The sequence below is a fragment of the Acinonyx jubatus genome, chromosome B3 (assembly GCF_027475565.1).
Source record: "Acinonyx jubatus isolate Ajub_Pintada_27869175 chromosome B3, VMU_Ajub_asm_v1.0, whole genome shotgun sequence".
In the NCBI taxonomy this organism is placed as follows: domain Eukaryota; kingdom Metazoa; phylum Chordata; class Mammalia; order Carnivora; family Felidae; genus Acinonyx; species Acinonyx jubatus.
The window spans coordinates 23,394,599-23,405,056 of NC_069386.1; the positions used below are offsets into that span (position 1 = coordinate 23,394,599).

At 45.8% G+C, this 10,458-nt stretch overlaps 1 pseudogene; it reads right to left on the reverse strand.

Annotated features, from left to right (window-relative positions):
* Nucleotides 1–537: 537 nt before the first annotated feature.
* On the reverse strand, nucleotides 538–1,287 carry LOC106967807 (40S ribosomal protein S26-like; annotated as a pseudogene).
* Nucleotides 1,288–10,458: the final 9,171 nt, after the last annotated feature.

Below are 10,458 nucleotides of genomic sequence, written 5' to 3' on the forward strand. Positions count from 1 at the left end.
ATTATGATTTTTCAACATGTGAATATATTAACCATTCAAATTCATAAATTAAAAATAGGCATAGAGGAAAGGTGTTTAGAAATCAAGGTCTTGGTGCTATTAAAATTGATTTTAGGTCCTTTCAGATAAAAAAAAGTATAGATATTGGGGCACCTGAGTGGCTCAGTTGACTCTTGATTTCAGCTCATGATTCATGAGATAGATAGAGCCCTGTATCAGGCCCTGCACGACAGTGTGAAGACTGCTTGGGATTTTCTCTCTCCCTCTCTCTCTCTGCCTCTTCCTCACTTGTGCTCTCTCTCTCTCCAAATAAATAAACTTAAAAAAATATGTAGTTCTATGTAACTATGATAGTCCCCAATTTATAATGGTTCAAGTTATGATTTTTCAGCTTTACAATGGTGCAAATGCAATACTCATTTCGTAGAAATCATGCTTCAAATTTTTTTAAAGTATAAACTCCGTGTTTGTTTGTTTGTTTGTTTGTTTGTTTTTTCCAGAGAACAATTTCTCTTCAGTACTTAAGGACTTACTCCCTTACATGGACTTCAGTGGAGGTTGTGGGGAAGCACCAGCTGGTCTAAATGTAGGGTTTGGGGATGTTTGGGAGGCTCAGTTGGTTGAGCATCTAACCCTTGATTTTGGCTCAGGTCATGATCTCATGGTTTGTGGGATGGAACTCCATGCCAGCTCTGGGCTGAGCATGGAGTCTGCTTAAGATTCTTTCCTCTCTCTTTCTCTGCCCCTCTCCCATGCATACACACATTCTCTCTCTCCCTCTTTAAAAGAAAAATAGAAAAGAAAATTTTAATCTGGGTAGGTGTGTTTGGTCTTTTTGTGCTTCACCAGAGCAATTCCTGACCATTTTGCTGTGAATGGCACAACTCCCACAGTAATGTAGCTTCACATACAGCTTGGGAAGCACATAGGCAACTAAGATACTCACTTTGGAAATGTCCCTGGCAGTGGTGGCCTCTACTATGTTCTGAATAAAAGGAACTTTTTTTGTTTTAATGTTTTTTTTTTCTTTTTGAGAGAGTGTGTGTGAGCAGGGGAGGGGAAGAGAGGAAGATACAGGATTTGAAGTGGGCTATGCGCTGACAGCCTGATCTGGGGCTGGAAGTCATGAACCATGAGATCATGACCTGAGCCGACAGAGCCACCCACATAAAAGGAACTTCTTAATGGCCCTGTCCTTGGGCATGCAGTGGGCATAGCTGGTGCCACAAATAGGCTACATGTGACCCTTTTTGCAACATGGCCATTATTTCTTCTTTTCTTGGTCATCTTGGAAGCAAGGACCCAAGAGAGAAATACTGCAAATTTAATTTTTTTTCATGTTTTCTCAGGCTAGTGATCTGAGGCATGATACTCTTTCTTGATGCTGGACAATAACAGGGTGCCACAGCTACCAGTCAGCCATGCAGTCTGTGCCCATGCAACCATTATATTTTTCACTTTCAGTACAGTATTCAATAAATTGCATGGGATATTCAACACTTTATTATAAGATAGCCTTTGTGTTTGATTTTGCCCAACTGTAGGCTAATGTAAGATTTCTGAACACATTTAAGGTAGGCTAGGCTAAGCTATGATGTTTGGTAGGTTAGGTGTATTAAACATTTTTGACTTTTAATATTTTCAACTCAGGCTTATCAGAACATAACCCATCATAAGTTGTGGAGGATCTGTGTATAGATATATAGATCCATAAAAACTGTGTGTGCATGTATTTTTCACATGTAATTACAATGATACTTGCAATTCCAATCTAGTCACACAGGGTTTGATTTGCCTTCCTCCATTCCCTATCTGTATCACCTTCCTCCATATTGAGAACCCTCTTTCCCAGAGTCTCCCTTGTTTTGTCTTCTCCTCTCCTCCTCTCTTTTCCCCTCCCATTGTTCATTCTTTTGTTCTTCCTTCCTTCCCATTGGTTGACAGAAGAACACAATGTAGGCATCATAGGTTTAATATCAAACTTTCAAAAATGTCACAGAAAATTCAAGCAGTGTTCTGGAAAGAGAAAGGGCTCTTGATCTAGGGGGATGAGGAATATTTGTAGGTACACAGGGCCTGAATTGACAGTGGCTTAGGGAAGCTGTAGGGACCCTGTCAAGTGGGTGTCCCCTCATGAGTGTGGCAACTTATGTGTTTGAGCCTTGGGTGACAGAAGAAGCCCAGGGCCATGGCCAACCCCAGACAACCTTCCGTGGGGCTGCCACACAATTTCCTATAAAAGGCATATGTGAATTTTTTTCCAAGATGGGTCCAACATTTCTTTTCCTATGAAATAGTGAGCATGAGGTCAAAGTCCATGTGATACTTTTTATGTTAGTAATCAGTCTCTGCCACAGGAGAAAAATACATGTTTTCAAGTAAAATTGAATAAAGGAGGTAATAAGTTATATTACATTGTTTTCTTTAAGGGGGCAAAGGATATTTTATGCATAAATATTTTTCTTTCATTCTGCTTATGTCCTCACTTTAAATTCTCAGAAGATAGTCCAGAAATCTCTGAATCTGTGTCCTGTTCCATCTGTACATTATTAGTAATGAGTTTTTTTAATTTAATTTACAATTAGTTAACACAGTGTAATATTAGTTTCAGGTGTACAATATAGTGATTCAACACTTCCATATATCATCCAATGCTCATTTCAAGTGTACTCCTTAATCCCCATCATCTATTTCACCAATCCCTCCATCCACCCACCTCCCCTCTGGTAACATCAGTTTGCTGTCTACAGTTAAGAGTCTATTTCTTGCTTTGTCTCTTTCTTATTTTTTCCCTTTGTTTTCTTGTTTTGTTTCTTAAATTCCACTATGAATGAAATCATGTGGTATTTGTCTTTCTCTGACTTGTTTCACCTAGCATTATACTCTCTAGGTCCATCTATATCATTGCAAATGGAAATATTTCATTATTTTTTTCTTAATGTTTATTTTTGACAGAGGGAGAACATGAGCAGTGGAGGGACACAGAGAGAGAGAGAGAGGGATAGAGGGTGCTGACAACAGAGAGCCTGATGCAGGCTCAAGCTCAAGAACTGTGAGATGGTGACCTGAGCCAAAGTCAGATGCTTAACTCATTGAGACACCCAGGTGCGCTGACTTCATTCTTTTTCACTGTTGAGGAATATTCCATTCTATACATATACCACTTCTTCTTTATTCATTCAACAGTTGATAGAGAGTTGGGCTTTTCCCATAATTTGGCTATTGTAGAAAATGTTGCTATAAACATTGGGGTGCATATATCCCTTCGAATTAGTATTTTTGTAATCTTTGCATAAATACCTAGTGGTATAATTACTGAATTGTAGGGTAGTTCTATTTTTAACTTTCTGGGAAAACTCCATACTGTTTTCCAGAGCAGATGTGCCAGTTTGCATTCCCAGGAGCAAATAGTGCAAGAGGGTTTCCCTTTCTTCACATCCTTACCAACACCTGTTGTTTCCTGTGTTTGTGATTTTAGCCATTCTGACCAGTGTGAGGTGATCTCTCATTGCAGGTTTGATTTGCATTTCCCTCATGATGAGTGATGTTGAGCACCTTTTTATCTATTGGTCATTTATATATACATAAATTATAATATTATAATTCCTAAGTATAAAAGGATTAAGCACTAAATGGAAGTCAAATGCATTAAAAAAAAACGATTGAAATTTAAATGGAAAATATTACATTAGCAATATCATAAATTATTTTCCAAAGAATATTGTAGGAAGTATGGTACATTAAATATTATATAATGACTAAGTCTAGAATATTTTTACTTACATTCTTGTCCATATAGTTTAAAACTCTAGAGCACTGACTGAATGAGAAGATCATTTTAAAATAAATAATAGAGGAGCATGTGAATAACTTAGTCAGTTAAGCCTCCAACTCTTGATTTTGGCTTAGGTAATGATCTCAGGGTTTGTAGTTTCGAGCCCCACATTGGGCTCTGTGCTAATAGTGCAGAGCCTTCTTGGGATTCTCTCTGTTTCCCTCACTCTCTGATCCTCCCCCCAGTTGTGTATGAACGCGCACTCTCTCTCTCTCTCTCTCTCTCTCAAAATAAACAAAGGTAAATTCTTTAAAATAAACAATAGATTGTGGCATATGCCTTCTTTTTTATTCAGAAAAAATTGTAAGATTATTTATTTTGAGAGAAATAGAGCAAGAGAGAATGAGCAGGGGAGGGGCAGAATAGAAGGAGACAGAGAGAGAGAGAGAGAGAGAGAGAGAGAGAGAGAGAGAGAGAGAATCTCAAGCAGGCTCCATGCCATCAGTGCAAGCCCAATATGTGGCTCTGTCTCACAAACTGTGAAATCACAAGCTGAGCTGAAACCAAGACTCAGATGCTTAACTGACTGAGCCACCCAGGGGCCTCACAGTTTTGTTTTGTTTTTAATTTTATTTTTATGTAATGTCTATACTCAAGGTGGGGCTTGAATTTACAACCAGGAGATCAAAGATTCATATGCTCTACTGAACTTAGCTAGCCAGGGGTATGCAATTTTAAGGATAAAAGGAAGATGGCCTTTGTGCTTTTATATGAAAATAATGTTCTTATGGAGATAGTCCTCAGAGTTTCCATTAGCCTTGAGTGACAAGATTCTTTAAGTATTGTGTGAAAAAGAGACAATCCTTTTACTGATAGGAGGTTTCCAATTCTATCTGGGTTGGATCTTCTAGATATCTCCAGGAGTAACAGCAATTCATTATAAGGTGGCCAAAAGGCGTCACTAATTTTGAACTGGAACCTGTGGAACATCAAATAGTTTATTTATATGAATCTGTAACATTTTATGTAGTGCTATCAGCTATGCAGTTGATTCTTTTTTTTAATTAATTTTTTTAGAAAGAGTGTGAGAGGGAGAGAGAGAAGCTTAAGCAGGCTCCTTGCTCAGTGTGGAGCCATATGTGGGACTTGATCTCAGGACCCTGAAATCATGACTGTTATGCCCAGAATTCATGATCCCCAAATACCGCCAGGGAGCCGAGTCTGATGTAAAAGCAAAAGAGCCTTTATTCGAGCTAGCTCGAGCTCAATCCCCTACCTGCACCGACACAGCGGTGAGATACCAGGGAGAGAGAGTGACTTTCAAAAGGACAAAGGTTTTATTGGGGCCTAGGGGCAGTTGGTGAGGTAATGGCTATGGCCTCAGCCGATTGGCTGGGGAAGGGTCTGAGTCCTGTTAGGCAGGTGAGGGGGGGGTTACTCAAGGGCAGGAGGTGTAGTCAAGGTGAAGGACACAGAACAAGATGGAGTCGGCCAGCGTAGGCCCGCCCTTTCATTCCCCCCTTGTCATGTAGCTTCCAGACCCAATCATGGGACCGGCTGCATTTATGGTGACAAGGGGAACAGAGTTTGGAGGTTTATGCAAAGTTCTGGGAAGCAAGTGTCCCTGGGGTGGCTCTGGGAGGTCTGATTAAGTATTGTCCCTGAGCTGGTGTCTATGATCTGCCAGGTGATGTTTTGGGGGGCGTAGGGACTTCCAGCAGCATGAGCAATGACAAGCAGAGTTAACAGAGTTACCAATATTAGGTGGGTCGAATGCGCTGTAGCTTGAGCTTGAGCGGGTTGTGTTGGTCCTGACTGATGGCCCATCGCGTGACGAAGTCCTTCTGGATCGAGGAGGGGTCCGCTAGCCGAGCGTGGGTGTGATGGACCCAGGTTGCGATGCCGTCTACCTTGAGAGCGGTGGGGGTTGTCAACACCACTATGTAGGGTCCCTTGCAGCACGGCTCGAGGGTCTCTCAGTGGTGCCTCTTGACGTAGACCCAGTCTCCCGGCCTGTACTGATGAGGTGTTGGGATTGGGCCAGCTTCATAGATGGCACGGAGGCGCGGCCAAATGTCCTCATGCGCCCTCTGGAGCCCGCTCAAGGAAAGAAAAAGTTCTTGATCTTTAAACTCAGCAATAAGTTCAGCTTGAAGGCTGGGAATAACAGGGGGTGGCCTGCCAAACATGATCTCATAGGGAGTAAAACCCAGACTGTAAGGAGTGTTTCTAACTCGGTAAAGGGCGTACGGTAGGAGAGTCACCCAGTCCCTGCCAGTCTCCATGGTTAATTTGGTAAGGGTCTCTTTTAGGGTTCTATTCATTCTTTCTACCTGTCCTGAGCTCTGGGGCCTATAAGCACAATGTAATTTCTAGTTTGCCCCCACCGCCTTGGCTACTGCCTGTGTTACCTGCGAGATAAAAGCTGGTCCATTGTCTGATCCTACCATGGCAGGAAAACCATACCTGGGTAAGATGTCTTCTAGTAGCTTCTTAGCCACCGTCTGAGCCATTTCATGCTTGGTTGGGTATGCCTCCACCCAGCCAGAGAAGGTGTCTGTAAATACTAAAAGATATTTAAAACCATAATTTCCTGGTTTGACTTCAGTGAAGTCGACTTCCCATTGGGCTCCCAGTCTGGTGCCTCTGAACCTGGTTCCTTTTTTATTTGATGTGGCTCTTGCGTTGGTGAGTTGGCAGGTCTTGCAGGCAAATACAACTTGCTCTATTTTGGTGTCCTGTTGGTGAATCTTGATTCCAGCATGTCGGATTAAGTCTTTTAATTTTCAGGCCCCCATGTGAGACCGATGCATGTGCTCTAATATTGAGACTCTGAGCTGGTCTGGAAGCACAAGCTCCTTGTTAGGTGTATACCACCATCCTTTTATCTCCTGGGCCATGGGGAGTTTCTTGATCCACTGTAACTCCTCCTGGGAGTATTTGGGCTGGTCTGGTAAAACTGGGTCTCCCGGGTCCGGTAGTTGTATGGTCATGGTGGGGACTGGAGTAAGGGCTACTGCCTTGGCTGCCTGGTCAGCCTTTCGATTATCTCTAGCTACTGGGTTATCAGCTTTTTGGTGCCCTTGGCAGTGGATAATGGCTAGTTTGGCAGGAAGCCATAAGGCCGTAAGCAGGTTAAGTACCTCCTGCTTATTTTTTATAGTCTGTCCTTCTACCATCAGTAACCCCCTCTCCTGATAAATTGCCCCATGAATATGAGCTGTGGCAAACGCATAATGGCTGTCTGTGTAGATGTTAAGCCATTTTCAGCTCCCAGCATCAGTGCCTTGGTGAGGGCTATGAGCTCTGCTCACTGGGCTGACGTTCCGGAGGGTAGAGTCTCTGCCCATACGGTGTCCGTTTCAGTGACCACCGCTGCACCCACATACCTGTGTCCGTCTCGCACAAAGCTGCTGCCATCAGTGAACCAAGTAGCCTCCGCATCGGGGAGGGGCCGGTCGGTCAGGTCCGTCCAGAATCCATGTACTTGTTCCAGGATTCCTGCACAGTCATGTAGTGGAGCACCTAGGTCAGGGTCGGGCAGCAGGGTTGCAGGATTGAGGGCTGCACTGGGGTGGAACCGCACTCGTTGAGGGTTGAGTAGGAGGCTCTGGTAATGAGTCATATGTGTATTGCTCATCCATCTATCCGGAGGCTGTTTCAGGACCCCTTCAATGGTGTGTGGGGTCGTGATCCAGATCTCCTGTCCTAGTGTCAGTTTGTCTGCATCCTTGACTAGGAGTGCTGTCGCTGCAATAATTCTTAGGCATGGCGGCCAGCTGGCAGCCACTGGGTCTAGTTTCTTAGACAGGTAAGCCACTGGGCAGTTCCAGGGGCCTAAGGCTTGAGTTAGAACCCCTTTTGCTATTCCCTTATGTTCGTCTACAAAGAGGTGGAAGGGCTTCGTAATGTCTGGTAGGCCCAGGGCTGGGGCACTTAGGAGGGCCTTTTTTAACTGATTAAAGGCAGTTTCTTCTTTTTCAGCCCATTTAAATGTTTTCCCCTCTTTGGTAGCTTCATATAGGGGCCTGGCGATCTCAGCAAAACCTGGAACCCAGAGGCGGCAGTAGCCAGCTGATCCTAGGAATATCCTCACTTCTCTTCGGCAGGTGGGAGTAGGGATCTTTAGGACAGTTTCTCTTCTGGCATCTGGTAACCGCCGCTGTCCACCCTCCAGGATATATCCCAGGTAACTTACCCTCTCCCTGCATATCTGAGCCTTCTTCACGGATGCCCGGTACCCTAAGGCCCCCAGGTAGCCAGCAGGTCCTGGGTCCCTCGCTCACAGTCTTTGGCCGTGTCGGCAGCAATCAGGATGTCATCTACGTACTGTAGAAGGGTGAGGCCAGGGTGTTCCCTTCTGTACTCACCCAGGTCCTCGTGTAGTGCCTCATCGAAGATGGTGGGTGAATTTTTGAATCCCTGAGGTAGCCGTGTCCAGGTGAGTTGCCCACTGTAGCCCTCCTCCGGATAATGCCACTCAAAGGCAAACAAGGGTTGGCTCTGGGGTGCCAGCGGCAGACTGAAGAAGGCATCCTTTAAATCTAGTACAGTATACCAGATCCTGGAGGGCGCCAAGGAGCTCAAGAGAGTATATGGGTTGGGAACAGTTGGGTGTATGTCTGGGACCCTCTTATTTACTTCCCGGAGGTCTTGTACCGGTCGGTAGTCATTTGTGTGAGGCTTTTTGACCAGCAGTAAGGGGGTGTTCCAGGCAGACTGGCAAGGAACTAGTACCCCTAGGCTTCGTAGTCTCTGGATGTGTGGCTGAATCCCCTTCCAGGCCTCCTGAGACATGGGGTATTGTTTGATCCTTACCGGACTCTCTCCTAGCTTGAGCTCTACCAGGACTGGGGTCCTGTGAGCGGCTAGTCCCATCCCCCCCCCCGTCTCTGCCCAAACTGAGGGGAATTCTTGTAGCCATCTGTCTATATTATTCTCTCTTGGGAGTGCCTCCTGGTGGAGGAGGTATTCATCCTCCAGTTTCATGGTCAGGACCTGGATGGGGTGGCCCTTGCCATCGGTGACCTGAGGCCCCCCTTGTCCGAAAGCTATCTGAGCTCCAATCTTGGTAAGTCCCGTCCTAACAGCGGGTAGGGGCATTCTGGTATTACCATAAAGGAGTGGGATACCTGGCCCGTTCCCAAATCTACTGTTCTTCAGGTAGTCCATGAATACTGGCTCATACCAGTTGCCCCTTGTACCCAGGACTTCTTGCTAGCTAGTTTTCCTTGTGGGGTGTGGAGGACCAAATGTTGTGCTCCGGTGTCGACAAGGAAGTCAGTAGGGGTCCCCTCCACTTTAAGAGTTACCCTGGGTTTGGGGAGAGGGTCCGAACCCCGACTCCCCTAATCACTTAGTTCATCTAGCTCTAGGACTTTTACTCAATCAGTCTTGCTTCCCTTCCCACTGGCCCTTTTTGGACAATCTCGGGCCCAATGCCCTATCTCCTTGCAGTATGCGCACTGATCCTTCTGCAGCCTCTGCTTCCCCCCCTTGGTGGTTCCTTTACCTTTTCTTGCATCATCTGCCAGCTGCCGGAGACAGCGGTCTCGTTCCTCGGGGAAGTCAGCAGTGGTAGCTAGTAGTTCTGGCCAGGTCTCGAGTCTGCTTACTGCTTGCAGCCGCCATGGCGTGAGCCTGCTTGTCCTCAGGAGGCTCCCAGCTATTATATACCTTTTCGGCTACCACCAGTAACTCCTGCAGACCTTTTTCTCCTAGTCTATCTATTTTCTGTAATTTTCTCCTAATGTCTATGGCCGATTGGTTTACAAAGGCCATGATAACAGCTGCCTTGCTTTCTGGAGCCTCTGGATCCATGGGGGTATAGGTACGGAATGCCTCCATGATCCATTATAAAAAGGCAGCCGGAGATTCATCTTTTCCCTGTTGTACATTTCCTACCTTGGCCAAATTGGTTGGCTTTCTAGCAGCCATTCGGAGACACCCCCCCCCCCCCATTAGAGTCTGGCGGTAGACCCGGAGCCTCTCCTTACCTTCTGCCATGTTGAAATCCCACTGGGGCCGAGTTAAGGGGAAGGAGGCATCTATCTGAGCCTGGTTGGTGGTGGGATTCCCATCTGCACCCGGAACTAGTTTTCGGGCCCCATTGAGGATTCTTTCTCTTTCTTCAGTCGTGAACAGGACCTGCAAAAGCTGCTGGCAATCGTCCCACGTGGGCTGATGGGTAAAAAGAACAGAGTCTAATAAATCAATAAGCCCTGCCGGTTTCTCAGAAAACTTAGGATTCTGAGCTTTCCAATTGTAGAGGTCACTAGTGGCGAAAGGCCAATAGTGATGGGGCTGATTCCCCTCCGCGTTTGGGGTCCGGTGGCTCGCAGGGTCAGAATACTGAGTCGGCGGCGGAGGCGGATTGCTCCCTCTGAGCCCTTTGTCTGGTAAAGGGCGGGCTTCCCACTGGAGCGTTTCCGCCTCCCACTCTCGGAACAGCGTCTGCCTCCCCCGGAGGGGGAGGATGGTGTTCTTCTGGCATCCTAGAGGGGTTATACGGGGGAGGAAAAATTAATTCTTCTTCAGTACCCCCCTGTAGGACAGGGTAGAGGGGTGCTGAAGGCTGAGTAAGACTTTTCTTCTTCTTTGTCCCCTGCAAAGCAAGAATGGGTTTTGGCTCTAGAGGGAGCGGGTCTAGGAAGGGCTTAAGCCAAGAGGGTGGGTCTTCTACA